The 27,589-nt window shown below is 39.4% G+C and overlaps 1 protein-coding gene and 1 pseudogene across 2 annotated transcripts in view; one reads left to right on the top strand and one right to left on the bottom strand.

Annotated features, from left to right (window-relative positions):
• Positions 1-27,589, top strand: part of SCART1 (scavenger receptor family member expressed on T cells 1) — a gene marked incomplete at both ends in the record, with an annotated part of 64,036 nt that overhangs the window by 30,561 nt on the left and 5,886 nt on the right. The gene's annotated exons all lie outside the window — the stretch shown is intronic.
• Positions 14,682-15,013, bottom strand: LOC308415923 (cyclin-dependent kinase 2-associated protein 1-like; annotated as a pseudogene). The gene has a single exon. The product of its transcript is annotated as a cyclin-dependent kinase 2-associated protein 1-like (transcript).

The raw sequence follows: 27,589 nt of genomic DNA, 5'->3' as shown, positions 1-27,589 counted from the left end.
CTTGGCAGCTTAAAGAGCACCTTCTGATACTATTGGAGCCAGTTCTCCAGGAAGGGGATTCTGGGTCAAATCCAGCTCAGTTCCTCTGTGTCTGAAGTATGTAATGCTTTTAGCAAGAGGGTCTTATTTTCAATTTCTGGGAGTCAGCCAAGGCCAACAGCAATAGCTTATATTGTTTGGGAAGTTGCTTGGTAGATAGTCTATGGCTCTCAAGGGAGAAATTGTCACACCATAATATATAAATAGATTATATGTGTGTATGTAGATGTGTGTGTGTGTGTGTGTGTGTGTGTGTGTGTGTCTGTGTGTGTATTATCCACTTTTAATTTTAATAGTGAGGGCTTTTAGCTGTATTTTATATTAGTCTAACTAAAGTATCAGTGTAAATGCTTTTGATATTAAAAAAAAACTATTGTTTTCATCAGTTCTGTGATTATTTTGGTCTCTATATTATTTATTTCATCCACAATTCTTTGTTTTAGGAAGACAAAAATGCTTTATTTTAAAACATCAAAAGAACAAATGCCTGTTATCTTGGAAACGTTAAATGTGAAAACTGTGTTCCATGGTACACACTCCCAGATAGCTAAATATTGTAAATTGTCCTATCATTTTCTCTAATATCAATGCTTGATAAAGTTAGAGATATACCAAGGCTCTGCTAATCATTACTCAAAGTCATCATCTTTGGATTCAACTCATTTACACAAGTGAAAGTTCTGTCCAAGCTGTTCCTGACACACGAGGCTTCCAGTTGAATTTCAGAAATGTTAAAAGCATCTTCCTTTTTGCCTGTGAATGTTTGCGTATTGCTGTACTGTTGGCTTATATCCACTATAGATGGTTCTAGGCCAGCTCAAGGGTCTCCAAGCATTGAAGGCTTCAATAACTTTTCAACTCACTAGGCATTCTTTTTTCTCTATCATGCCCTGATGCAAAAGGCGTAGATGTCCTTGGAGAACCCTGGGGGTAGGTCTGCTGCCGTCCTGGGGAGTAGCCAAACTGATGCTTCATCCACAATTCTTTTTTGTTACTAGTAGCTTTGGGTTTAGTTTTTTCTTTACTCTAGTTTTTTTTTTTTTTTTTTGCATTTAGTAATGGTGTTTATTTATTAAATGATTTTATTTATTTATGTTCCAAATGTTGCCTCCCTTCCTGGTCCCCTCTCCCAGAGTTATTTGCCCCAAACCCCCTTTGCCTCTGAGAGGGTGCTCCCCCACCCTTTCATACCTCCCTACCTCACACCCCCAGCATCTCCGTTCCCTGGGGCATCAAGGCTCCACAGGTCTAAGTGCGTCCTCTCTCACTGAGGGCAGACAATGAATCCTTTCCTACATATGTGCCGGGGCCACAGGTCAGCCCACATATGCTCTTTGGCTTGTGGCTTAGTCTCTGAGCTCTGAGGGATACTGTTGGAATTCCTATGGTGTTGACGTCCCCTTCAGTTCCTTCAATTCTTCCCCTAATTCTTCCACAGGCTCCCTGAGCTCAGTTCAGTGGTTGTCTGTGAGCATCTTTATCTGTCTCAGCTGCTGCTAGAGCCTCTCAGAGGACAGCCATGCTAACCCCCTGTCTGCAAGCATAACATGGCATCAGTAATAGTGTCAGGGTTTGGTACCTTCACATGGGATGGATCCTAAGTTGCACTGGTCACTGGACTGCCTTTCTTTCAGTCTTTGCTCCATTTTTGTCCCTGCATTTCTTTTAGACAGGAACAATTCTGGGTCAAAAAATTTGAAGATGGGTGGGTGGTCCCTTATTTCCACTGGGGACCTAGTCTATCTGATGGAGGTGTCTCTTCAGGCTCCATCTCTCCACTGTTGGGTATTTTGGCTAAGGTCATCCCCATTGAGTCCTGGGAGCCTCTCACACCCTGTGTCTCTGGGACATTCTGGAGGTTCCCCCACCCTGGCCCCCACAGCTGTGCATTTTCATTCATTCTCCTGGCCCTCTGGGCTTCTCTCCTGTCTTTCCCTATACCTGATCCCACCCCCATTCCCTCCTCTCTCCTCTCCCATCTAGGTCTCTCCCTCTGCCTTACTAGTATAAAGTTTAGCCATTAGTTTGAAAACATTTTTTAAATTTTTTTTGTTTATTTAATCACCTGATTGTTGCCTCTCCTCTCAATTTCCAGTCATACAGTCCGTCCCCTAGTCCCCCTTTCCTCTGAGAATGTGGAGACAACTCTCTGCAGGGCTAGGCTCATCTCCTCTCACTGATGCCAGATAAGGCAGCCCAGTTAGGAGAATGGGATCCACAGACAGGCAACAGCTTTAGAGACAGCCCGTGCTTCAGTTGTTGTGGGACCCACATGGAGACTGAGCTGCACGTCTGCTACACGTGTGTGGAAGCCCCAGGTCCAGCCTGTGTATGTTTTTTTCTCCCCAAACGTTCAGGTTAATTGACTCTGTTGGTCTTTCTGTGGAGTTCCTACCCCATCCGGGGCCCCCAATCCTTCTCTCTTCCACAAGATTCCCCCAGCTCTGCCCAATATTTGCCTTGTATATACTTTGTCTCATGTATCTTTGTACTATCAATTCCCTTTTTCATTATGTTTAACATAGGTAGTATCTATTGAAACCAGACTTTATTCACGTACGTTATGTAGTCTAGCATGTGATCCATGCTGGCAAGTTTCCTGTATGTCAATCTAAAATTGTTGCCGCCATACTCTGCCTCCTGATCATGTTGCCTGCAGCTGTTCTGTCCACCGTTCTAGTAGCTTTCTAAGTCTGAACCCACTGTCGCAGAACTGCACGTACCTCTTATTTTTCCTAACAAATCCTGTCTGTTTCCCAAAGTTCTGCTGTTCATGTGCCTAATGATGTCATTCATTATGGGTGAACTGACACCTCGATCAGTTCTAATGGTTCTTTTGGTCTCATGCCACAGTGTTTTCCTTACAGTCTTTCTGGTCTGGTGTCACTCACTACTCACTGTGAACTCTGTCCGTTCACTGTCAACCTGTTTGTATGTGAAGATAAAGCGAATCTGCTGTAAGTAATATATGGTATTTTTGTAACATTCCAGGATTCTTTTCCTCTGATTATAAATTTAATTCATTTTCATCCAAATTAGCTGTTCACTAGGCATTGATATGTCTGACATTTTGCTGTCTATTTCTGTGTGTTAAGTTTTAAACCCTTTTTATTTCTTCCACAATTGAGTTGTGCATTTATTGATTTTTTGCATGCTACATAGTTTTAGAAATTTGGTTTTTATCATAAGCCATTTAAAATATTTTAGTATTTAAAAGTTATTTCATTGATGATCAACATTATATGTATTTTTTGGTATACAATGTAGTTTTGAAAATACATATATATGTGTTGCTATGTTCAAATTTGGTAATCATACATATATATATATATATATATATATATATAATCAGAAACATCATTTTCTTTTGGTGAATTAATCAAAATATTGTTCCTATGGCTTCTTTGGAAATATATGATACATTATATATGGTCTCCTTATTGTCCAGTAGAATAGCATTATTTTTTTCCCGTTAAATATAACTTAGTGCCCACTGATCAACTTTTCTACATCTATTCTTCTCTCCCGCCCTTTCCAGCCTTTGGAACACACAATGCTAGCATAAAGCTCTGTGAGATATTTTCTCGTACTCTGTGTGTGAATTATATCACCAGTGTTTGTCGTCCTCTGCATATTTTCTTCACTTAGCACAATGACCACCGGTCCCTGACATGCTGTTGAAAATGACAGAGTTCCATGATCTCATGGCAGAGTAGTGTGTGTATACATTTTTGAAATCTATTTATCAGATGATAGATGGTTGGTTAACTAGCTTGGATCTTACTAATAAACAATCAAGTAAAGATTCAATAAATCTCAAAATCGTTTTTCTAGAGTTACTTTGCTACTACAGTTTATGCTTTTAACTTATAATGATACACTCTGAGTTAACATAAACTTGACTTTCATAATTTTATGATATATATGTTTTATTTATATACATATCATATCCTGTTACTGTATTATTTGTTTCCCATTTTAAGCAATTTCCATAAATCATAACTTCATATTTTGTATATTTAAATTAGGGTTTATTCATTAATCTTTTATATCATATAGGAGAAAAAAGAGTTGTATTTTAAAAATCACAGGAATAATAGCACCCATTCTTTCTTATGTACATATATGCTAGTGTTCCTTTTTCTTTAAATAACTTCAGGATGATCCTCAGGACCCTTTACTTGGAATAAAAATATTGATAGACATAAAAAAAGAAAATGGTTGTTTGACTTTTCCAGTTCTTTGGACTGTCCTACTTCTGGTTTTTTTCTTCCTCATTTTGATGAGACATTGGCTGTTAGTCTAACTGTGAATCTACAATACATGAATAGGAACTTCTCTGCTGCTCTGTCAGGATTTTTTATTTTTCAACAGCTTAATTTTGTGTTTTTAAAGTTTTTTTTGGATATTTTATTTATTTACATTTAAAATGTTATCCTCTTTCCCTGTTTTTCCTTCAGAAACTCCCATCCCATCTTCCCTCCTCCTGCTTCTATAAGTGTGCTCCCACACCCACTCACCCACTCCTGCCTTCCTGCCCTGGCATTCCCCTAACTGGGGTATCGAGCCTTTACAGGACCAAGGGCCTCTCCTCCCATTGATATATGTATGACAAGGCCATCCTCTGATAAATATGTGACTAGAACCATGGGTTCCTCCATGTGTACTCTTTGGTTGGTGGCTTAGTCCCTGGGACTCTGGAGGGGTCTGGTTGACTGATATTGTTGTTCTTTTGATGGGGATGCAAACCCCTTTAGCTCACTCAGTTCTTTCTCTAACTCATCTATTGAGGACCCCATGCTTAGTCCAATGGTTGACTGCAAACATTCACCACTGTATTGGTCAGGCTCTGGCACAGCTTCTCAGGAGACAGCTATATCAGGTTCCTGTCAGCAGGCACTTCTTTGCATCTGCAATAGTGTCTGGGTTTGGTGTCTGTATATGAGATGGGTCCCCAGGTGGGGCAGCCTCAGTATGGCCTTTCCTTCATTCTCTGCTCCACACTTTGTATCCGTATTTTCTCCCTTGAGTATTTTGTTCTTCCTTCTAAGATGAACTGAAGCACCCAGACTTTGCTATTTCTTTTTCTTGAGCTTCATGTGGTTTGTGAATTGTAACTTGGGTATTCTGATCTTTTGGACTAATATCCACTTCTCAGTGAGTGCATACCATGTGTGATTGGGTTACCCCACTCAGGATGATATTTTCTAGTTCCATCCATTTGCCTAAGAATTTCATGAAGTCATTGTTTTGAAAAGCTGAGTAGTACTTTATTGTGTAAATATACCACATTTTCAGTATTCATTCCTTCATTGAGGATGTTTGGGTTCTTTCCGGCTTCTGGTTATTATAAATATGGCTGCTATAAATATAGTGGAGCATGTTTCTTTGTTATATGTTGGAGCATCTTTGGGGTATATGCCTAGGAGTGATATAGTAGTACTATGTCCAATTTTCTGAGGAACAGCCAGACTGATTCCCAGAGTGGTTGTACCAGATTGCAACCCACTAGCAATGGAGTATTCCTCTCTCTCTACATCCTCGCTAGCATCTACTGTCACCTAAGTTTTTTTCTTAGCCTTTCTGACTGGTGTGAGGTAAAATCTCAGGGTTGTTTTGATTTGCATTTCCCTGATGACTAAAGATGTTGAACATTTCTTTAGGTGTTTCTCAGCCATTTAATGATCTTCAGCTGGAAATTCTTTGTTTAGCTCTGTACCCCATTTTTTAAATACGATTATTTGGTTCTCTGGAGTTTAACTTCTTGAGTTCTTTGTATATATTAAATACTAGCCCTCTATCAGATGTAGGATTAGTAAAGATCTTTTAATCTGTTGGTTGCCATTTTGTCCTATTGACAATGTCTTTTGCTATAGAAGCTTTGCAATTTTATGATGTCCCATTTGTCTATTCTTGATCTTAGAGCATAAGCCATTGGGGTTCTGTTCAGGAAATTTCCCCCTGTGCCCATGTGTTCGAGGGTCTTCCCCACTTTCTCTTCTATTAGTTTCAGTGTACCTGATTTTACGTGGAGATCCTTGCTCTACTTGGACTTGAGCTTTGTACAAAGAGATAAGAATAGATTGATTTGCATTCTTCTGCATGCTGACCTCCAGTTGAACCAGCACCATTTGCTGAAAATGCTGTCTTTTTTCCACTGGGTGGTTTTAGCTCCTTTTTCAAAGATCAAGTGACCATAGGTGTGTGGGTTCATTTCTGGGTCTTCAATTTTATTTCATTGATTTTTTTTTTGTTGTTGAGAGACTTTTAATGAATGCTTCTATTTCTATAGGGGCTATGGGATAATTTAGATAATTAATATGATCTTGATTTTACCTTGGTACCTGGCATCTGTCTAGAAAATTTTTCATTTCATTTAGATTTTCTAGTTTCATGGAGTATAGGCTTTTGTTGTAGAATCTGATGATTTATTTGAATTTCCTCAGTTTCTTTTGTTATGTCTTCCTTTTCATTTCTGATTTTGTTAATTTGGATACTGTCTCTGTGCTCTCTGGTTAGTCTGCATAAAGGTTTATGTATCATGTAGATTTTCTTAAAGAACCAACTCCTGATTTTGTTGATTCTTTGTATAGTTCTTTTTGTTTCTACTTATTGATTTCAGACCTGAGTTTGATAATTTCCTGCCTTTTACCCCTTTTGGGTGTATTTGTTTCTTTTTGTTGTATTTGATTCTCTTTGTTCTAAATCTTTCAGCTGTGCTGTCAAGCTGCTATTGTATGCTCCTCCAGTTTCTTTTTGGAGGCACTCCGAGTTATGAGTTTTCCTCTTAGCACTGCTTTCATTGTGTCCCATAAGTTTGGGTATGTTGTGCCTTCATTTTCATTAAATTCTAAAAAGTCCTTAATTTCTTCCTATATTTCTTCCCTGATGCAGTTTTCATTGAGTAGAGCATTGTTTAGCTTCCATGTGTATGTGGGATTTCTTTTGTTTTTGTTGTTATTGAAGACAAGCCTTAGCCCAGGGTGATCTGATAGGATGCATGGGGTTATTTCAGTCTTCTTGTATCTGTTGAGGCCTGTTTTGTGACCAATTGTATGGTCAGTTTTGGAGAAGGTACCATGAGGTGCTTGGAAGAAGTTTTATACACACAAACACACACCCACACACACACACCCACACACACCCACACACACATGTTTTAGAATGAAAAATTCTATAGACATCTGTTAAACCCATTTTCTTCATAACTTCTTTGAGTCTCACTGTGTCTCTGTTCAGTTTCTGTTTACATGATTTGTCCATTAATGAGTGTGGGGTGTTGAATTATTCCACTACTGTTGTGTGAGATGCACGTGTGCTTTAAGGTTCAGTAAAGTTTTTTTTTTTTTTTTTTTTTTTTTTTAATGAATGTGGGTGCCCTTGCATTTGAAACATAGATGTTCAGAATTGAGAGTTCATCTTGGTAGATTTTTCCTTTGATGAGTTTAAAGTATATTTCATTATCTTTTTTGGTAACTTTTGTTTGAAAGTCTATTTTGTTGTATATTAGAATGGCTTCTCCAGCTTGTTTCTTGGGACCATTTGCTTGAAAACATTTTTTCCAGCCTTTTACTTCTAGGTAGTGTCTGTTTTTGTCACAGAAGTTCGTTTCCTGTATTCAGCAAAATTCTGGGTCTTAAGTATCCACTCTGTTAACCTATGACTTTTGATTGTAAAATTGAGTTCAATGAGGTTAGGAGATATTAAGGAAGAGAGATTGTTACTTCCTGTTATTTTTGTTGTTAGAGGTAAAGTTATGTTTGTGTTAGAGTTGGAATTATGTTCACAATTCTTTTAGTTTCTTATTTTTAAAGGCTTTTATTGTTAGTCCATTTCAGAAACTCTTGATTCCACCATAGCCCTTGTTCTATTCCTGACCTGGAACGGTTTCACTCATTTATGAGCAAGGTTTTCCACACATCTCTTTGCATGGTCCCTTCGTGAGCCTTAGCTGACTCCTAATGAGGCATAGTATTGATCTTGTTTTCCTCAGGCATGGCTTTTCTCAGCTAAGTGGCCTGTTGATGCACTTGACACTTTGTCATTTATGCCTACCTTGTCTTTTGCCTAGCACACACTGGAAAATTAATGGTAACCAATTGATCAAACATCTTCAGATCAATTGTGATCATATTTACTCAAGATCACATTCTCCATGTTCAGAGTAGTTTTGGACCAAATTCTCATGAGATTCACCCATGGTAATATTGTGTCTTTATGTCTCCATAAACTTCCTACTGATCACCAGTGTATGTGATCTTCTTATTGAATGAAAACTTTATGAAAAATATATCTACCTTTTCCCCCAACACAATCATATCCTCTCTGGGAAGTATGTTTCCTGGTGTCCTCTCCCTGTGCTTTGTGGGTCTGGTTGCACATTTGTGTTAGTATCTCTTGTCTTAGAAGCATGGGCCCACAAGAAGTTCTGACAATCTTTGTACTCCACTGGTGTTCAGCTGTAACAGTGACCCTCATAGTGTCACAGTAGCAAACAGAAAATTTTGTGTTTTGTGTGAATAGACTGTCTGGCTCTTCCAAGTATCTTGGTCCCAATTTTTACAAACTGTTAGTCACTGTTTAATGTGATATTAGGACAATGGCCATATAGCATGGGAGCTGGTGACCATGATATGGCAGCTCAGCCTAAACCATCAGGTTTCACTGAGAATTCCCAGTTAGAAGTGGATGTGCCTTCACTATCTGTCTTCACCATGGCTGGGTCCCCTCCTCTTCCTGGGGCTGGATAGCCGACTCACCTCTCTGACTTGTCTCCCTGGCCATACTTCTCATTCTTTCCCACCGAGAAGCCCCACAACCTCTCTGAACACCTTATTGGGAGGGGCTCCAACTTCCAGTTGGAAAGCTTAAAAATATCTGTCTTTTGTTAGCTGTATTTGTGGGAATTTCTGTGGACTTCTGGTGGGGTGAACTGTCAGGAAGCTCCCAGAAAAGAATAAAAAGCTGAAATGATAAAAAAAATTTAAGTTTATTTACTAATGACTAACAAATCATAGAAAGACCCTGGTCCTTATCGAGATATTTAATTCAAGGTAAAGAAGAGTAATTAGTGTCATGTTTTACTCTGATTTCATGAGGCACAACCATTGAAGACTTGCTTCATGGCTTCTTCTTGTCTTCCTTACACCTGGGGTTGCACTGGGTACCAACTGCAGGAAGTTCCACACCACGGATGCTTTCTGGGCTCTGGCACAGTGAGTGAAAGCCCTTTTGAGTTACAGATGACAGGTCAGATGTAGGGGAGGCTCCCAGGATGCTTATAGGCACTGCCCCTAGTACAGTAACACTTTACATTAGAGCCCGCCTTTTGCCTAGAGTCAGAACAATTTTTCTGAACTGAGACTATCAGTTTGCAGAGCTGATGCTGCAGATCCAGTATGACACTATCCTCTCTGTCTCTGTGGCTTCTACTGTTGGCCTGTTGGACCCTCCCTTCTGGTGAGTGTACCTGGCTGTTTACAGATTCTGTATGTGAGGGATGCAGGTGTGCAAAATCTTGCCAACCAAGGTCAGTGACAGAATAGTACTACTGACGTCTGATGCCTCATTCCTCTGTGCATGTTTCTGCTAACTAAGATTTCTCTAACGCAACTGTTTTGATTCTGTGACAATTCAGAATATTTATAGTGAGAGAATCTGAGAAAAAGGAGTAAGTAACCATGATCGTCAGCAACGACAAGCTTTCTCACTAAGAAGCATTTTGAATGAAATTCTCAGTATCTTCTTCATCTAACTCATGTCTCATCTCAGAAGGACTGGTTGGGGAGGATTCCCTGAATCTCATAGATGGTGCAGACCAATGTGATGGCCGTCTGCAGATAGAGCACAGTGGGCAGCAAGGCCTTGTGTGTGGTGACCGCTGGGGCATGCAGGAAGCTTCAGTGACCTGCAGACATCTTGGCTGTAGCCAGGCACGTTCAACCTTACAGTATATTTTGAGGCCTGAAGAAATGAATTCACCCTGGCTGCTTGGCACCAACTGCAGTGGTGAGGAGGCCACCCTCTGGGAGTGTTCTCTCGGGGGCTGGGGCCCCCTCAGTCACTGCAAGTGCCAGTGTGTGGTGTCAATTATCTGCTCAGGTGAGTCACATGAGGGTTGCTCAAATCCCTGCCTCCCCATTTTTCTTTTTTTGCCTTGGAAGTAGAGGCATTGAGACAAGTGTCTAGAGAAGGAAGGGGGTATGGTCAGGTGTGAGCACCTTGTTTCCAAAGTGAGAGACCATGGGGGATGTTTACCTTCTCTGTTCTAAAGAAAATTAGCTCTCACTCTCTTTATTCTTCTAACTTATCATATATATATATATATATATATATATATATATATATATATATATATATATATATATATATATATATATATATATATGTTAGCCATTAGATCTCTATGCCACTGTTTTACTTAGATCATCTCAGGGAACACCTTGAGGTCCCCACACACTGCCACTGTGTCAAGGAGACTTGACACATTACTTTTTGAGGAGCCCTGTCCCAAGTGATCCTGTGAGTTGCTGGCTTTGCTGTGCACACAGTCCATGGGAGCATTCTGGAAGAATGGGCTCCACTTGCCTGTTATTTCAGGGTGTTACTAAAGGCTGGCGACCCTGCCAGGGATCCTGTGCATATTGTTTCAGACTACAAAGTCACTCTGCATACTCTTACCATGTATCCTTGGCAGAAGCTTCTAGGAGTTGGTTTTTTTCCTGTGCCATCAGGTGATAACTTTCAACAAGTCAAACTGGTCGGAGGTGCCAGTCCTTGTGCTGGCTCTGCTGAGTTGTTAAGTGGGTCTTCCACAATTCTGAAGTGTGAGCTACAGAAGGAAGAGGCAAGTGTCCTGTGCAGAGAGCTGGAGTGTGGCACCGCTCTACAGTGGTCCAAAACTCACCATGGAAGTCAAGAACAGAAATTTGTGTCTTGCCAAGGAACAGAGGCTGACATTTTCTTCTGCAAGATCAATGTGAACTTTTTAGAGCAGTGTGACCTTCCATCCTACACCCAGGTGGTGTGTACAGGTAGGAATGCCCTATGATGAGTATGTTAGTGTGGATATTGGATATCTGATTATTAAGAGAGGAGATCAGACCTCTGCTCCACAGTACAAGGTCAATAGAATCTTCTGTTTATTATGGTTGATGCATGCTAGTGGTGTACTGGGTTCCACACTGCTGCGGAGAGCCATTGAGATCTCTCTGCCAGTCAAATCTGTAGATGGTTCTGCTCTGCCCAGTGTTACTTTCCAGTCTAGACATTGAAGTCAAGGGGCTTTGAGACCAGTGTTCATTTACTCTGCCTACATTTCTTCCTTGAAGTAAAGAGAGAACATTTGTGGTCAGGATCTGAACTGTGTCTACCCATAACTTGAAGGATGGCAAGAGGAAGGAGGGATCCTTGGTCTGTAGACCAGGTACTTTTTATGTTTTGGTCCCTGTGCCAGGCCTGGCCAGATTGTCCTGTGCCCTACATCACTCCCCTCTGGGGACTGGAATATAGGAACGCTACTGATTTGTTTGAGTTAATTTTATATCCAGCCACTTTGCTGAACTTATTTATCAGCTGTAGGAGTTCTCTGGTAGAATTTGTGGGGCCACTTAAGTACACTATCATGTCATCTGAAAATAGTAATGTTTTTACTTCTTCCTTTCCAATTTGTATCCCTTTGATTTCCTTTTGCTGTCTAATTGCTCTGGCCAGGACTTCCAGTACTATTTTGAATAGGTAGGGGGAGAGTGGGCAGCCTTGTCGAGTCCCTGATTTTAGTGGGATTGCTTCAAGTTTCCGATAAGTTTGATGTTGGCTGTTGGTTTGCTGTATATTGCTTTTATTATGTTTAGGTATGGACCTTGGATTCCTGTTCTTTCCAAGACTTTTAACATGAAGGAGTGTTGAATTTTGTCAAATGCTTTCTCAGCATCTATTGAGACTACCATGTGGTTTTTTCTTTGAGTTTGTTTATATGGTGGATTTCATTGATGGATTTCCGTATGTTAAACCATCCCTTCATCCCAGGGATGAAGCCTACTTGATCATGGTGAATGATTGTTTTGATGTGTTCTTGGGTTCCGTTTGCAAGGATTTTGTTGAGTATTTTTGCATCAATGTTCATAAGTGAGATTGGTCTAAGGTTTTCTTTCCTTGTAGGGTCTCTGTGTGGTTTAGGAACGAGGGTTATTGTAGCCTCAAAAAATAAGTTAGGTAGTATTTCATCAGATTCTATTTTGTGGAATAGTTTGGAGAGTATTGGTATTATGTTGTCAATAAATGTCTGATAAAATTCTGCACTGAACCCAATCTGGACCTAGGCTTTTTTTTTTTTTTTGGTTGGGAGGCTTTTGATGACTGCCTCTATTTCTTTAGGTGTTATGGGATTATTTAGATGGTTTACCTGGTCCTGATTTAACTTTAGCATCTTGTATCTGTCTAGGAATTCATCTATTTCCTCCAGGTTTTCCAGCTTTGTTGAGTATAGGCTTTTGTAGTAGGATCTGATAATTTCCTGAATTTCCTCAGTTTCAGTTGCTATTTCTCCACTTTCCTTTCTGATTTTGTTAATTTGTATACTCTCTCTTTGCCCTCTAGTTAGTCTGGCTAAGTGTTTATCAATCTTGTTAATTTTCTCAAAGAACCAGCTCTTGGTTTTGTTGATTCTTTCAATGGATCTTTTTGTTTCTATTTGGTCTATTTCTGCCCTAAGTTTGATTATTTCTTGCCGTCTACTCCTCTTGGGTGTATCTGCTTCCTTTTGTTTTAGAGCTTTCAGCTGTGCTGTCAAGTTGCTGAAGTATGCTCTCTCCAGTTTCTTTTTGGAAGCACTCAGAGCTATGAGTTTTCCTCTCAGTACTGCTTTCATTGCATCCCACAGGTTTGGGTATGTTGTGTTTTCGTTTTCATTGAATTCTAGAAAATCCTTAATTTCTTTCTTTATTTTTTCTTTCACCCTGCTATCGTTTAATAGAGCATTGTTTAGTTTCCATGTGTATGTGGGATTTTTGTTGTCTTTGTTGTTATTAAAGACCAGCCTTAGACCATGGTGATCTGAAAGGATGCAGGGGAGTATTTTAATCTTCTTATATCTATTGAGGCTCATTTTGTGACCGATTATGTGGTCAATTTTCGAGAAGGTGCTGTTTGGTGTGAGAAGAAGGTGTATTCTTTTGTTTTAGGATGATATGTTCTGTAGATATCTATTAATTCCAGTTGGTTCATAACCTCTGCTACTTTTACAGTGTCCTTGTTCAGTTTCTGTTTCCATGATCTGTCTATTGGTGAGAGTGGGGTATTGAGGTTTCCCACTATTATTGTGTGGGGCGCAATGTATTTTTTGAGCTTTAGTAGGGTTTCTTTTATGAATATCGGTGCTTTTGTAATTGGAGCATATATGTTAATGATTGAGAATTCCTCCTGACAAATTCCCCTGTAATGAGTAAAAACTGTCCTTCCTTATCTTTTTTGATAACTTTTGGTTGAAAATCTACTTTATTTGATATTAGAATGACCACTCCTGCTTGCTTCTTGGGGCCATTTGCTTAGAAGTTTTTTTCCCAACCTTTTACTCTGAGATAGTGTCTGTCTTTGTCTCTGAGATGAGTTTCCTGTATGCAGCAAATTGCTGAGTTTTGTTTATGTATCCAGTCTGATAGCCTATGTCTTTTTATTGGGGAATTGAGTCCATTTATGTTAACAGATATCAAGGAATAGTGGTTGCTGTTTCCTGCTATTTTTGCTTTTGGAGGTTGAATTGTCCCTGTATGTCTTTCTTCTTTTGGCTTTCTTGCTTAGGTGTTTTCTTGTTTTTATTAGGATGTAGTTCCTCTTGTTGTATTGGATTTTCCCCCTATAATTCATTGTAGTGCTGGGTTTGTTGTCAGACATTGTGTAAATTTAGTTTTGCTTGGAATATCTTAGTCTCTCCATCTATGGTGATTGAGAGTTTTGCTGGGTATAGCAGCTTTGGCTGGCACCTGTGCCCTCTTAGGGTCTGTATGATGTCTGTCCAGGCTGTTCTAGCTTTCATAGTCTCTGTTGAGAAATCGGGTGTGATTCTGATTGGTCTGCCTTTATATGTTTCCTGGCCTTTTTCTACAGTCTCAGGACGGACATTTGCAGGGTGCTTGGTAGGTTGGGTAGATTGTTCTTTCTTCTGTATTTATAACCTGTGCATTGTAAAGATTGACTTCAAAGCACTCAGTCATGCAAAACACTTAAGCAGAGAAGTTCCCTGAAGCAGGGTCTATGCTGTACACAGGCGGGCCAACTACTAAGAAAACGTGCTGTGGTTTGCACTCAACTCCTGAGAGGCAGGTGAGCTCATGGAAAGGAAGTCAGCTGGGGTGATGCAAATGGAAAATGTATCCAAAGGGAAGTTAAAGGGGACATTGGTATTTGGGGACAAACAATAGCTTGCTGTGAAGTGGCTTCACAAACATCTTTCAAATGCTTGAAAAGAAAAGAGCTGTGTCATTCCTAACTACTTAAAATGCACATCATCAGTTACTGCAAATGTCTTCCAATCTTTTGAGTGTGGGTTCAGAGCTTAATGACTGTGGTAGAAAAATTACTGCCATTTTGGACAAAGCTTCTCATCTCCATGGGGTAGTAAGATGGGCCTTCAGACTGACCAGGGGCTAGGACCTGGCATTAAGCTCTGTTTCAGCCAAGCACTCCGGAACCAGGCTTCGGGCATGAATGATGCCCCGTTTTAGCCTCTCCATGGTGTTCTTGCTCCCTGAGTACGTGGGTCTGATCTCTTTCCCCAATTCTTCAATGATGGTTAACAGCTCTGCATATTTACTCTGAGGCACCTGGCTATTTCCAGTTCCCCGGGTGTAACCTAGCGATGGAGGCCCATAGTCACTCAGCAGCTGACGATATTGGGAGGAGGTCGCCATGCTAGTAGATGGCTGGCATTGAGGGCGGCGGCGGGCATGTGCGTGGTTAAGTTCGGCTTGTAAGACATCCCCGCGGGCGGCGGGCGCGCCGGGCAGAGCCGGGCCAGGCCGCGAGCGCGAGGGCGGCGGCGAGGCCGAGGACCCGGCCGGACGGCCCCGCGTCCCCGCACCCATCCGAGCGCCTGCTGGGAGCAGCGCACTTTTTGTTGTCGCCGGCTCTTGCCGCGCCGGCAAATATGGACGTCTCTCACCCTGCAGTCTCTCACCCTGCAGCCGCCGCAGTATATCACCCATACATCGGGCGCGCAGGGGCCGCCGCAAACTTTGAGCCCAGCCGGTGCTCCGCTGCCTGCTTTCTGTTAAGGCTGTTATCCTCCATCACCGAGTCCAGGGCTATTATAGGTCTCAGGTTCGCATTTGTTTTTGATGTGTGGCATACGGACTCCACGAAACCGATATGGATGTCCTGTTTCCCCAACACTTTGAGACATTCTTCCTCCATGAGTAGCCACTGCCTCTTTCCAGAAACGTATAAGCCTGTGAGATGGTTTATACCCCTTTGACTGTATTCCATTGATCTCAACATCTAGCCTCATACCATAGCACAGTGCTTTGGTTTATGTAGCGCTGCTTTAAGTTTTGAAACAAGGAAGCAAGTGTCTAGCTGCTCATATGGTTGTGGGTCTTTGGGAATCCTCATATCTATGAGAATGCTAGTTTAGTTTCTAACTTTCCAAGCTCCTGTTCAGGTTTTGATCAGGATGGCATTGCATATGCAGACTTTTAAGATCATGTCCTCAACTCTTGATATGAGACCTGTACCCCTCTATGTAGGTTTTGTGTGCTTTTCTTCTAAGAAGTGTATTCTGCAAAATAATGAACATATATTGAACATTTTTATTTAAGGGATACAGTCTAGCATGGCAGTTTAATGTGCGCTGGTCAGGTCATGGTAACTGGCATATCTGTCACCTCAAATACCACTTCTTTGTTCAGAACGCTTATCACCTTATCCACTAGGTATTTTGAAGTCTTCAGTTTGTGGTCAATTATGGTTGTCCTACTCTTTTAGTGAATTTTATGTCATTCTTCTGTCCATCTGTTCCCTGATGTCTTTAACCATTTATTCATTTGTACAATCTTCCCCCTTGGCTCTGGCAGTTACTATGTAATCCTATTCTGCTGTTTGAGCCACAATTCAGCTTTCTCATGTAAATAACTTTATATTCTGTTTCTCAGTGACTGACATACTCTAATTCATTAGCTTCACGCATATTACATCAAATGACAGAATTTTAATCTTTCAATTTTAATCTCCCACCCTACCACTCTAATATCCAGACTCACTGGGGGCATCAAGCCTTCACAGGACCAAATGCTTCCCCTCCCACTGATGCCAGATGAAGCAGTCTTCTGCTACATATTTAGCAGGCCCATGTATACTCTTTGGTTGGTGGTTTAGTCCGTGGGGGGCTCTGAGGAGTTAATTGAAACAGTAGTTCTTCCTTTGGGGTTGCAAGCCCCTTCAGATCCTTCAGCCCTTCACCTACCTCTTCCACTGGGGTCTCCAGGACTCAGTTCAATAGTTGGTTGGTTGTGAGTATCTACATCTATCTTAGTCAGGTGCTGATAGAGTCTCTCAGAGGACAGCCATACCAGGCTCCTCTCTGAAAGAGTATCTTGACATCAGCAATAGTGTTGGGGTTTGGTGTCTGAAGATGGGATGGATTTCACAGTGGGAAGGTCTCTGGATGGCCTTTCCTTCTGCCTCTGCTCCATGTTTATTTCTGCATTTTCTTCAGACAGGGGCAATTCTGGGTTAAAATTTTTGAGATGTGTGGGTGGCCCTTTTCTTTCACTGGGGCCCATGTCTATCTAATGGGGGTGGTTTCTTCAGGTTTTATCTCCCCACTGTTGGGTATTTTGGCTAATGTCATCCCTATCGTGTTCTGAGAGCCTCTCACATCCCTGGCATCTGGGAGTTTCTAGTGATTCTCCCAGTTCCATATCCCCACTGGTACTTCTTTCTATTTGTACTCCTGGCCTTCTAGGCTTCTCTCCTGTCTCTTCCCATACCTGGTACTGCCCTGCACTTTATCCCCTTCATCCCTTTTCCCATCCAGTTCCCTCCCTTCATCTGCCTCCCATGATTCATTTGTTCCCCCTTCTAAGTGGGTTTGAAGCATCCACACTTTGGCCTTCCTACTTGTCCTTTTTCCCTTACTGCTTTCAATATTCTTTTTTTCCTGTGCATTTGTTAATTTAATTATTATGTGATGATAGGAATTTATTTTCTGGTCCCATGTGTTTTGTGTTGTGTAGGCTTCTTGTATGTTTATGGGCATTTCTTTCTTTAGGTCAGAAAAGTTTTCTTCTATAATTTTGTTGAAGATGTTTGCTGGCCCCTTGAGTTGGGAATCTTCATTCTCTTCTATACATATTATTCTCAGGTTTGCTCTTTTCATTTGCTTTTTGTATTTTCCTTGACTGTTGGGTCAATGTTCTCTATTCTAACTTCTGCAAATGAGATTCTCTCTTCTATCTTTTGTATTCTGTTGTGGATGCTTGCATTTAGGACTTCTGATCTCTTTCCTAGGTTTTCCATCTCCCTGATTGTCTCTATTTGAGTTTTATTTAATAATTCTCTTTTCAGTTTTAGATCTTGGATGGTTTTGTTTAATTCCTTCACCTGTTTTATTGTGTACTTCTGTATTTCTTTAAGGGATTTATGCATTTCTTCTCTAAGGATTTCTACTTGTTTACTTATTTACTTGTGTTTCCCTGTATTTCTTTAAAGGAGTTATTTATGTCCTATTTAAAATCCTCTATCATCTTTATGAGATGAGAGTTTAGATATGAATTTTGTTGCATAGTCGTGTTTGGGTATCCAGGACTTGCTGTGGTGGGAGAAGTGGGTTTTGATATTGTCAAGTCAAATTGGTTTCTGTTGCTTATGTTCTTGTGTTTGCCTTTTGCCATCTGGTTATCTCTGGTGTTATTTGGCCTCCCTATCTCTAAATGAAGCCTGTCTTTCCTGTGGAGCCTGTGATCCTGAAATCCTATTATCCTGTGAAGCTGGGTGTGTCAGAGTGCCTGAGGAGTTGAACTGCTATTGGGGTATGGGCTGTTTGGGATAGGGTGTGGTGCATGTGGTGGTGAGGTCTAGTCCCAGCACAGGTGGGAATTGGAAGGTGTGTGGGTTTTAAGCTGGGTGGGGATCTCTATTTTACAGATTCTTGAATTGCATCATTACCCTGTTTATTTGCACCCTTTCTGACTTCACTTTTTGGCTTTGGTTTTTAAAGACAGGGTCTTTCTAAATAGATCTGGCTGTTCAGAAACTCACTATGTAAAGTGCTGGAATTAAAGTGTACATTACTATGCCCTGCATCTGACTGATTTGTACTGTAGGTACTTTACGGCTATGCATTTCCCTCTTAGGACTCCTGAATCCCAGAAGTTTTGTTGTTATGTTTTTATTTTTACTTAGTTTCAAGAATATTTTCATTTCTTTTTGGACCATTCATCATCTAGAAATGTGTTGTTTAATCTACATGTGTTGATGCACCTACCAGCATTTCTTTTTTTGCTGTCAATTTATGTTTTATTATACAACGGTCAGATACCTCAAATTATTTCAGGCTTTTTTATTTGTTAACATTCATTTGTATCCCAGCATGTGGTCTGTTTTAGAGAAGTTTCTGTGTATTGTTGAGTATTATTTATTTTCTTTGGTGTTTGGGTGGAATATTTTGTTAATTTCTGTTACTTTCACTTGGTATAGAATGTTAGTTAATTCTGAGGTTTCTCTATTTTTTGTTCAGATGACTTATGTATTGGAAATCACCTGTTATTCAGTTTGTTTTAATCCATGTCTTTAATTTCATTAGTTTTTTTTTCTGACCCCAGACTTTGGTCTATGTATGTTTACCACTGTTTTTTAAATTTACAAAATGTATTAACTTTACACCTCCTCACTGCCCCCTTTCTGGTTACTCCCTTTCACAATTCTTCCCCTGTCACCTCTCCCTTTGTTCTCTGAGTAGGTGAGGCTCTCATAGATATCTCCCACCCTGGCACTTCAAGTCTTTGTTAGGCTAGGTACTTTCTTTCCCATTGGAGCTAGACAAGGCAGCCCAGATAGAAGAATATATCCCATGTTCAGGCAACAACTTTTGGATAGCCCTTGCTCTATGCATTCAGGGCCCACATAAAGACCAAGCTTCACATTTTCTACATATGTATGGGGAGACCTAGGTCCAGTCTATGTATGTTCTTGGGTTGGTGGTCCACACTCTGGGAACCTCAAGGGTCCAGGTGAGTTGATTCTGTTGGTCTTTCTGTAGAGTTCCTATCCCTTTCAGGTCCTACAATTTTTTCTCCATTCTTCCAAAAGAATCCCCAAACTCCATCCACCGTTTGGCTGTAGGTATCTCAGTCGGCTGTTGGGTAGAGCCTCTCAGAGGACAGTCATGCAAAACTCCTGTCTGCAAGCATAACAGAATATCATTAATAGTGTCAGGAATTGGTGCTTGCCCATGGGATGTGTTTAATGTTGGACTGGTTATTGGCTGGCAATTTCCCCAGTCTCTGCTCCATCCTCCATGCCCGCATTTCTTGTAGACAGAATAAATTTTGGGTTGAAAGTTTAGTGGGTGAGTTGGTGTCCCTATTGCTCTACTGAAGTTCTTTCCTGGCTACAAGAGATAGCCTCTTCAGGTTCCACATTCCCAGTGTAGTGAGTCACAGCTAAAGTCATCTCCATTGATTCTTGGGACTCTCCCTTATCCCAGGTCTCTGTCATTTCCTTGTGATGCCCCTCTTCCTCCTCACCCCATCAGTTGTAGATTTCCATTTATTTTTATGGCTATCTAGACATCTATCCTGTCCTTCCCCACACCTGATCCTAAACTCCCATCCCCATCTCTTTTCCCCCTCCATTCCAGTTCTCTCTCTAAAGCTGCCTTTTATGACTATTTTATTCCCCTTTCTAGGTGAGATTCAAATTTCCTCACTTGGGCCTTCCCTCTTGTTTAGCTTTTTTGGGTCTGTGGAATGTAATTTTATGGTTAATATCCACTTATAAGTGAGTACATACCATGCATATACTTTTGGAACTGGGTTTCCTCACTCAGGACAATATTCTCGAGTTGCATCCATTTGCCTGAAAAATTCATAGTATGTATAGTATTGTAATATTTTTTTTATTGAATGTCTTCTTTACTTTTTTCTCCAATAATGTATTTTTTTCAATGTTATTGGATATTCTCTGTATTTACATTTCAAATGTTATACACTCCCCCCCACTCAATCCCCTCCCCCTCCTCAACTTGCTTCCATGATGGTACTCCCTCTCCCAGTCACTCTCTCCACCTCAGTGCCTTGGCTATTGATGGTGTTGTTCTTCCCATGAGGGTGCAAACCCTTCAGCTCTTTTAGTCCTTTCTCTAGCTCTTTCATTGGGGTCCCTGTGTTCAGCCTGATGTTTAGCTGCAAGTATCCTCATCTGTGTCTATATGACTCTGGGAGAGCCTCTGAGGAAATATCCATGTCTGGTTCCTGCCAGTAAGCACATCTTGGCATTAGCAATAATGCCTGGGTTTGGTGACTGTATATGGGGTGGTTCTCCAGGTGAGTCAGTCTCTGTAGGTCTTTTCTTGAATCCCTACTTCTCTATTTGATGTTGAATTTCTTCCCCTGTTTTGTTCTCCCTTCTAAGAAGGACTGAGGCATCCACATTCTGGTCTTCCTTCTTTTTGAGCTTCATAAGTTCTGTGGATAGTTTTTTGGGTATTCTGAGATTTTTTTGGGTGTGTGTGTGGCTAGTATCCACTTATAAGTGAGTGCATACCATGAATGTTCTTTTGTGACTGGGTTACCTCACTCAGGGTGATATATTCTAGTTCCATCAATTTGCCTAGAAATTTCATGAACTCATTTTTAATAGCTGAGTAGCACTCCATTGTGTATATGTACCACAATTTCTGTATCCATTTCTCTGTTGAGGGACATCTGTGTTCTTTCCAGCAACAGCAGAAACTGAGGAAATTCAAGAAATCATCAGATCCTATTATAGAAGCCTATACTCAACAAAACTAGAAAATCTAGAGGAAATGGATGATTTTCTAGACAGATACCAGGTACTAATGTTAAATCAGGATTAGATAATCTATCTAAACAGCCCCATAATCCCTAAAAGAAATAAAAGCAGTCATCAAAAACCTCCCAAACAATAAAAGCCCAGGGTCTGATGGGTTTAGTGCAGAATTCTATCAGACCTTCATAGAAGACCTAATATCAATACTCTCCAAATTATTCCACAAAATGAAAATAGAGGGAATACTACCCAACTCATTCTATGAATCCACAATTATGCTCATTCCTAAACCACACAAAGACCCTACAAAGAAAGAGAACTTTAGACTAATTTCCCTCATGAACACTGATATAAAAATACTCGATAAAATTCTTGCAAACCGAATCCAAGAACACATCATCCATGACCAAGTAATTTTTTTATACACTTTACATTCTGATTATAGCCTCTCTCCTTCCTCTCGTCTCAGTCTCATTCCTACAAATCCTTTCTCTGACGTACCCCTTTCTTCTCAGAGAAGAAGCAACTCACATTTGGGTACCATCCCACACTGGAACATCTAGTCACAGCAGGACTAGGCACATCCTCTCCTGCGGAGGCCAGACCAGGCAGTCCAGGAAGGAGGAAGGGAACAGAGATCAAGACAGCACTGCTCCACTTGTTAGGGGTTGCACATGAAGGTCAAGCTGCGCATCTGTTACAAATATGTAGAAGGCCTATGTCCAGCACTTGTATGGTCCCTGGTTTGTGTTCTAGTCTCTTTGAGTCCCAGGTGCCCTGGTTTGGTTACTTCACTCTCTAGGTCTTTTTGTGGTGTCCTTGATCCTGCTGGTTTGCTCAGTTCTATTCCTCACTCTCAGTTGGTTGATATCCTGCTTAGAATGAAGTGACATTGGTTGTCTTTTCTGATTAGTTTTAAAGTCTAAACTAATATTTGTCAGATATTTATATTGAAACAAGAAAAAGAAGCATGGGAGTACATGCTTCCATCTTGATAGCATCTGGGTTGAATTTCTTCTCATCCTTTTACTTTAGTGTGGTGCTTAGCTTCAAAGCTGATACCGGTTTTGTTTCTTAATCATTTGCTAGTCTGTGTCTTCTGATTGGAGAGTTGAGGCCGTTAACATTCAAAGGTGTTGAAAGCTATGTATTGATTGTGGTTCTTCTGTTGTTGTTCTGCTGTTTGTATTCTTCACATGCTTTGTATTTAATTAATTATACTCCACTTGTCTTCTTTCTAGACTCTTGGTTGTGCCTATAACTCTTTTCAGTTTTAAGATTTACCTCCAGCATTTTGTTTAGCTATTTTTGCTGTTAGATACGAATTTTTAAAGGGACTTTGTTCCATGGAATGTTTGTTTTTTGTCCTTCAACTCTCACAGGTGCCAGCTGAACCAGCACCATCTGTTGAACAGGCTGTCTTTTTGCCATTGAATGTTTTTAGCTCCTTTGTCAAAGATCAAATGACCATAGGTGTGTGAATTCATTTCTGGGTCTCCAATTCTATTCTATTGGTCTACCTGCCTGTCTCTTTACCAGGCAGTTTTTATCACAATTGATCTGTAATATAACTTGAGGTCAGGGGTGTTGATTCCCCCACAAGTTTTTTTTTTTTTTTTTTTTTTTTTTTTTTGAGAATGGTTTTTGCTATTCTGTCTTTGTTGTTGTCGTTGTTCTAAATGAATTTGAAATTTGCTTTTTCTAACTCCATGAAAAAAACGAGCTGGAATTTTGATGGGGATTGCATTGAATTTGTAGATTGCCTTAGGCAAGATGGCCATTTTTACTATGCTGATTCTTCCAATCCATGAGCATGGGGGAACTTTCTGTCTTCTGAGGTCTCTTCAATTTCCTTCAGAGACTTGAAGTTCTTGTACAGATTCTTCACTTGCATGGTTAGGGTCACATCAAGGTATTTTATATTCTTTGTGACTATTGTGAAGGATGTGGATTTTCTAATTTCTTTCTCAGCATGTTTGTCTTTTGATTAGAGAAGGCTACTGATCTTTTTGAGTTAATTTTACATTCAGCCACTTTGCTGAATGTGTTTATCAGCTGTAAAATTTCTCTGGTGGAATTTTTGGAGTCACGTAAATATACTATCATATCATCTGCAAATAGTGTATTTTGACTTCTTCCTTTTTGTATCACTTTGACCTCTTTTTGTTGTCTTATTGCTCTGGCTAGTAATTCTATTATTATATTGAATAGGTATGGAGAGAGTGGACAGCCTTGTCTAGTCCCCGATTTTAGTGGGCTTACTTCAAGTTTTCTCACCCTTTAGTTTGATGTTGGCTACTGGTTTGCTGTATAATGCTTTTACTATGTTTAAGTATGAGCCTTGAATACCTGACATTTCCAAGATTTTTAACATGAAGGGGTATTGAATTTTGTCAGATGCTTTCTCAGAATCTAGATAGATAATAATGTGATTTTATTTGAGTTTGTTTATATAGTAGATAACATTGATAGACTTCCATATTATTGAACCATCCTTGCATCCCGGGGTTAAGCCTACTTGATTATGGTGAATGTTTGTTCTGATTTGTTCTTGGATTTGATTTGGTAGAATTTTATTGAGCATTTTTGCATCAATGTTCATGAGGAAATATGGTCTAAAGTTCTCTTTCTTTGTAGGGTCTTTATGAGGTTTAGGAATGAGTGTAATTGTGGCTTCAAAGAATGACTTGGCTAGTATTCCCTCTATTTCTATTTTGTGGAATAGTTTGGATATTGTTGGTATTAGGTCTTCTATGAAGGTCTGGTAGAATTCTGTGCTAAACCCATCAGGTCCTGGGCATTTTTTGTTTGGTTTTTGATGACGTCTTATATTTCTTTAGGAGTTATGGAGCTGTTTAGATGGTTGATCTGATCTTGATTTAACTTTGGTACCTGGTATCTGTCTAGAAAATCATCCATTTCCTCTAGATTTTCTAGTTTTGTTGAGTATAGGCTTTTGTAGTAGAATCTGATGATTTCCTGAATTTTCTTAGTTTCTTTTATTACGTCTTTCCTTTCATTTCTGATTTTGTCAATTTGGATACTCTCTCTGTACCCTCTGGTTAGTCTGGCTAAGGGTTTATCAATCTTGTTGATTTTTCCCAAAGAACCAGCTCTTGGTTTTGTTAATTCTTTGTATAGTTATTTTTGTCTCTATTTGGTTAATTTCAGCTCTGAGTTTGATTATTTCCTGCCATCTACTCCTCTTGAGTGTACCTGCTTCATTTTGTTCTAGAGCTTTCAGTTGTGCGCTTTCAAGTTGCTAGTGTATGTTCATTCCAGTTTCTTTTTGGAGGCACTCACAGCTGTGAGTTTTCCTCTTAGCACTGCTTTCAATGTATCCCTTACATTTGGGTATGTTGTGCTTTCATTTTCATTAAATTCTAAAAAGTGTTTAATTTCTTTATTTTATCTTTGACCCAGCTATCATTGAGTAGATCATTATTCAGCTTCTATGTGTATGTGGGCTTTTTGTTGTCTTTGTTATTATTGAAGACCAGCCTTAGTCCATGGTGATCTGATAGGATGCATGGGATCATTTGAATCTTTTTGTATTTGTTCAGGCCTGTTTTGTGACTAATTATATGGTCAATTTTGGAGAAGGTACTGTGTGGTGCTGATAATAAGGTATATTCTTGTGTTTTAGGATGAAATGTTCTATAGATGTCTATTAAATCTATTTGGTTCATAACTTCTTTTAGTTTCACTGTGTCTCTCTCCAGTTTGTTTACATAATCTGTCTATTGATGAGAGTGGAGCATTGAAGTCTCCCATCATTACTGTGTGTGGTGCAGTATATGCTTTGAGCCTTAATAAGTTTCTTTTATGAATGCAGGTGCCTTTCCATTTGGAGCATAGATGTTCATGATTGACAATTCATCTTGATAGATATTTCCTTTGATGTGCATGAAGTGTCTTTCCTTATTTTTTTATAATTTTTTGTTGAAAATCAACTTTATTTGATATAAGAATGGCTACTTCAGCTTGTTTCTTGGGACCATTTGCTTTGAAAATTTTCCCCCATTTTTTTACTTGAGGTATTGTCTGTCTTTGTTACTGAGATGAGTTTCCTGTATGCAGCAAAATGCTGGGTCCTGTTTATGTCTCTAATTCGTTAGTCTATGTCTTTTTATTGAGAAATTGAGTCCATTGATTTTAAGAGATATTAAGGAATAGTGATTGTTGTTTCCTGTTATTTTTTATTTTAGAGGTAGAACTATGCTTGTGTGGCTATCTTCTTTGGGTTTTTTGCAAGAAGATTATTTTCTTGCTTTTTCTAGGATGTAGTTTCTCTCCTTGTGTTGGAGTTTTTTTTTTTTTTATCTATTATCCTTTGTAAGAGTGGATTTGTAGAAAGATATTGTGTAAATTTGATTCTTTTCATGACATATTTTGTTTTCTCCATATATTTCAATTGAAAGCATTGATGGATATAGTAGCCTGAATTGGCATATTTCCTCTCTTAGGGTCTATATTTTATCTGTGTAGGATCTGCTAGCTTTGATAGTCTCTGTTGAAAAGTCTGGTGTTAATTTTTATAGGCCTCCCTTTGTATGTTACTTGACCTTTTCCCTTACTGTTTTTAATATTCTTTCTTTGTTTTGTGCATTTGTTGTTTTAACTGTTATGTGATAGGAGGAATTTCTTTTCTGGTTCAATCTATTTGGAGTTCTGTAGGCTTCTTGTATGTTCATGGACATCTATTTTTTTAGATTAGGTAAGTTTTCTTCTATAATTTTGTTGAAGATATTTACTAGGCATTTAAGTTGTGAATCTCTGTTCTCTTCCACACCTATTATGCTTAGCTTTGCTCCTTTTATTGTGTCCTGGATAGCCTGGATGCTTTGGCTTAGGAGCTCTTTGCTTTTTGCTTTTTGCATTTTCTTTGATTATCATGTCAATGTTTTCTATAGTATCTTCTGCACATGAGACTCTCTCTTCTATTTCTTGTATTCTTTTGGTGATACTTGCATCTATGACTCCTGATCTCTTTCCTTGGTATTTTATCTCTAGGGTTGTGTCTTTCTGTGATTTGATAAATTTTTTTCATTTCCATTTGTAGATCCTAGTTGATTCTGTCCAATCTCTTTACATGTTTGGTTGTGTTTTTCTGTAGCTCTTTAAGAATTTTTTTGTGTTTCCTCTTTAAATGCTTTGACTTGTTTACCTGTATTTTCCTGCATTTCTTTAAGGCAGTTATTCATACCCTTCTTAAAGTACTGTATCACCATCATGAGGTATGATTTTAAATCCAAATATTGTTTTTCTGTTGTGTTGGGATCTCCTACTCTCTGGTAGGAGAACTGGGTTCTGATGATGCCAGGTTGTCTTGGTTTCTGTTGCTTTGGTTCTTGTGCTTGCCTTTTACCATCTTGTTATCTGTGATGTTAGTTGGTTTTGCTGTCTCTAACTGGAGCTTATTTCTCCTGCGGGCCTGAGAGCCTTTGGGCTCAGGCAAAAGAGTGCTCCTGGGTGATCAACCCTCTGTGGGCAGGTTCTGGGTCCCAATGGCATTGAGACACATTTTGAGGTTTTCTCTGTTAGGTTGATGTTGCCTGTGTGCTTACTGTAAATTGCCTTCATTTTATTTAAGTATGTTTTTTGTATCCCTAGTTTCTCCAGGACTTTTATCATGAAAAGTGTTACATTTTTGCCAAAGGCCTTTTCTGCATCCAAAGGAATGATCATGCGATTTTTGTCATTCAGTCTTTTCATGTTATGGATTCTGTTTATGATTTATATATGTTGAACTATCCCTGCATCATGAAGATAAAACCAAGTTGGTAATTTTGTGTTCTTGAATCTGGTTTGCAAGTACTTTATGGGGAATATTTATCACAAGGGATATTGGTCTTTATTTTTCCTTTGTTTTTTGTTGAGTCTTGGTGTGGTATTGGTATCAGTGTAATAGCGACTTCAGAAAAAAAATTAGAGATGCTCCTTTAGTTTCTATCTTGTAGAATTATTTGAGTATTTGCATTAGTTCTTCAACAATCTGTTAATTTTTTTCCCTTGTTTTTTTGGTTGGGAGACTTAATTACTGCATTTGTTTCACTAGGAGTTGTGGGCATGTTTATTGATTTTGATTTAACTTTGGTGAGTCATATATTTCAAGAAATTAATCCATTTTTATTTTTTTATTTCAGTTTGGTTGAGCACAGAGTTTTTGAAGTATTCCCTTATGACTCTGAATTTCCTCAGTATTTATTGTAATGTTTTTCCTTTCATCTCTCATTTTATTAATTTGGATCTTCTCTGTTTCTTATATTTAATTCAGCTAGCAATTTGTCAATCTTACTCATTTTCTCAAAAAAAAAAAAAAAAAAACCAACTTTTTATTTCATTGATTCTTTGTAATGTTTTTGTTTGTTTCTATTTCATTCATTTCAGCCCTGAGTTTGGTTATTTCTTTCAATTTACTCTTTTTTGTGTGTTATTTCATCTTGTTCTTTTAGAGCTTGCGGATGTGTCGCTAAATTACTAACATGCAATTGCTCCACGTTTTCAATGCAGATACTAAGTACTATGAAATTTCTTTTTAGGACCA

The sequence above is a fragment of the Micromys minutus genome (assembly GCF_963924665.1).
Source record: "Micromys minutus genome assembly, chromosome: 2".
Taxonomy (NCBI): Eukaryota; Metazoa; Chordata; class Mammalia; order Rodentia; family Muridae; genus Micromys; species Micromys minutus.
The sequence above is the reverse complement of the archived record's forward strand: the minus strand, read 5'-3'. Positions and strand labels throughout refer to the sequence as shown.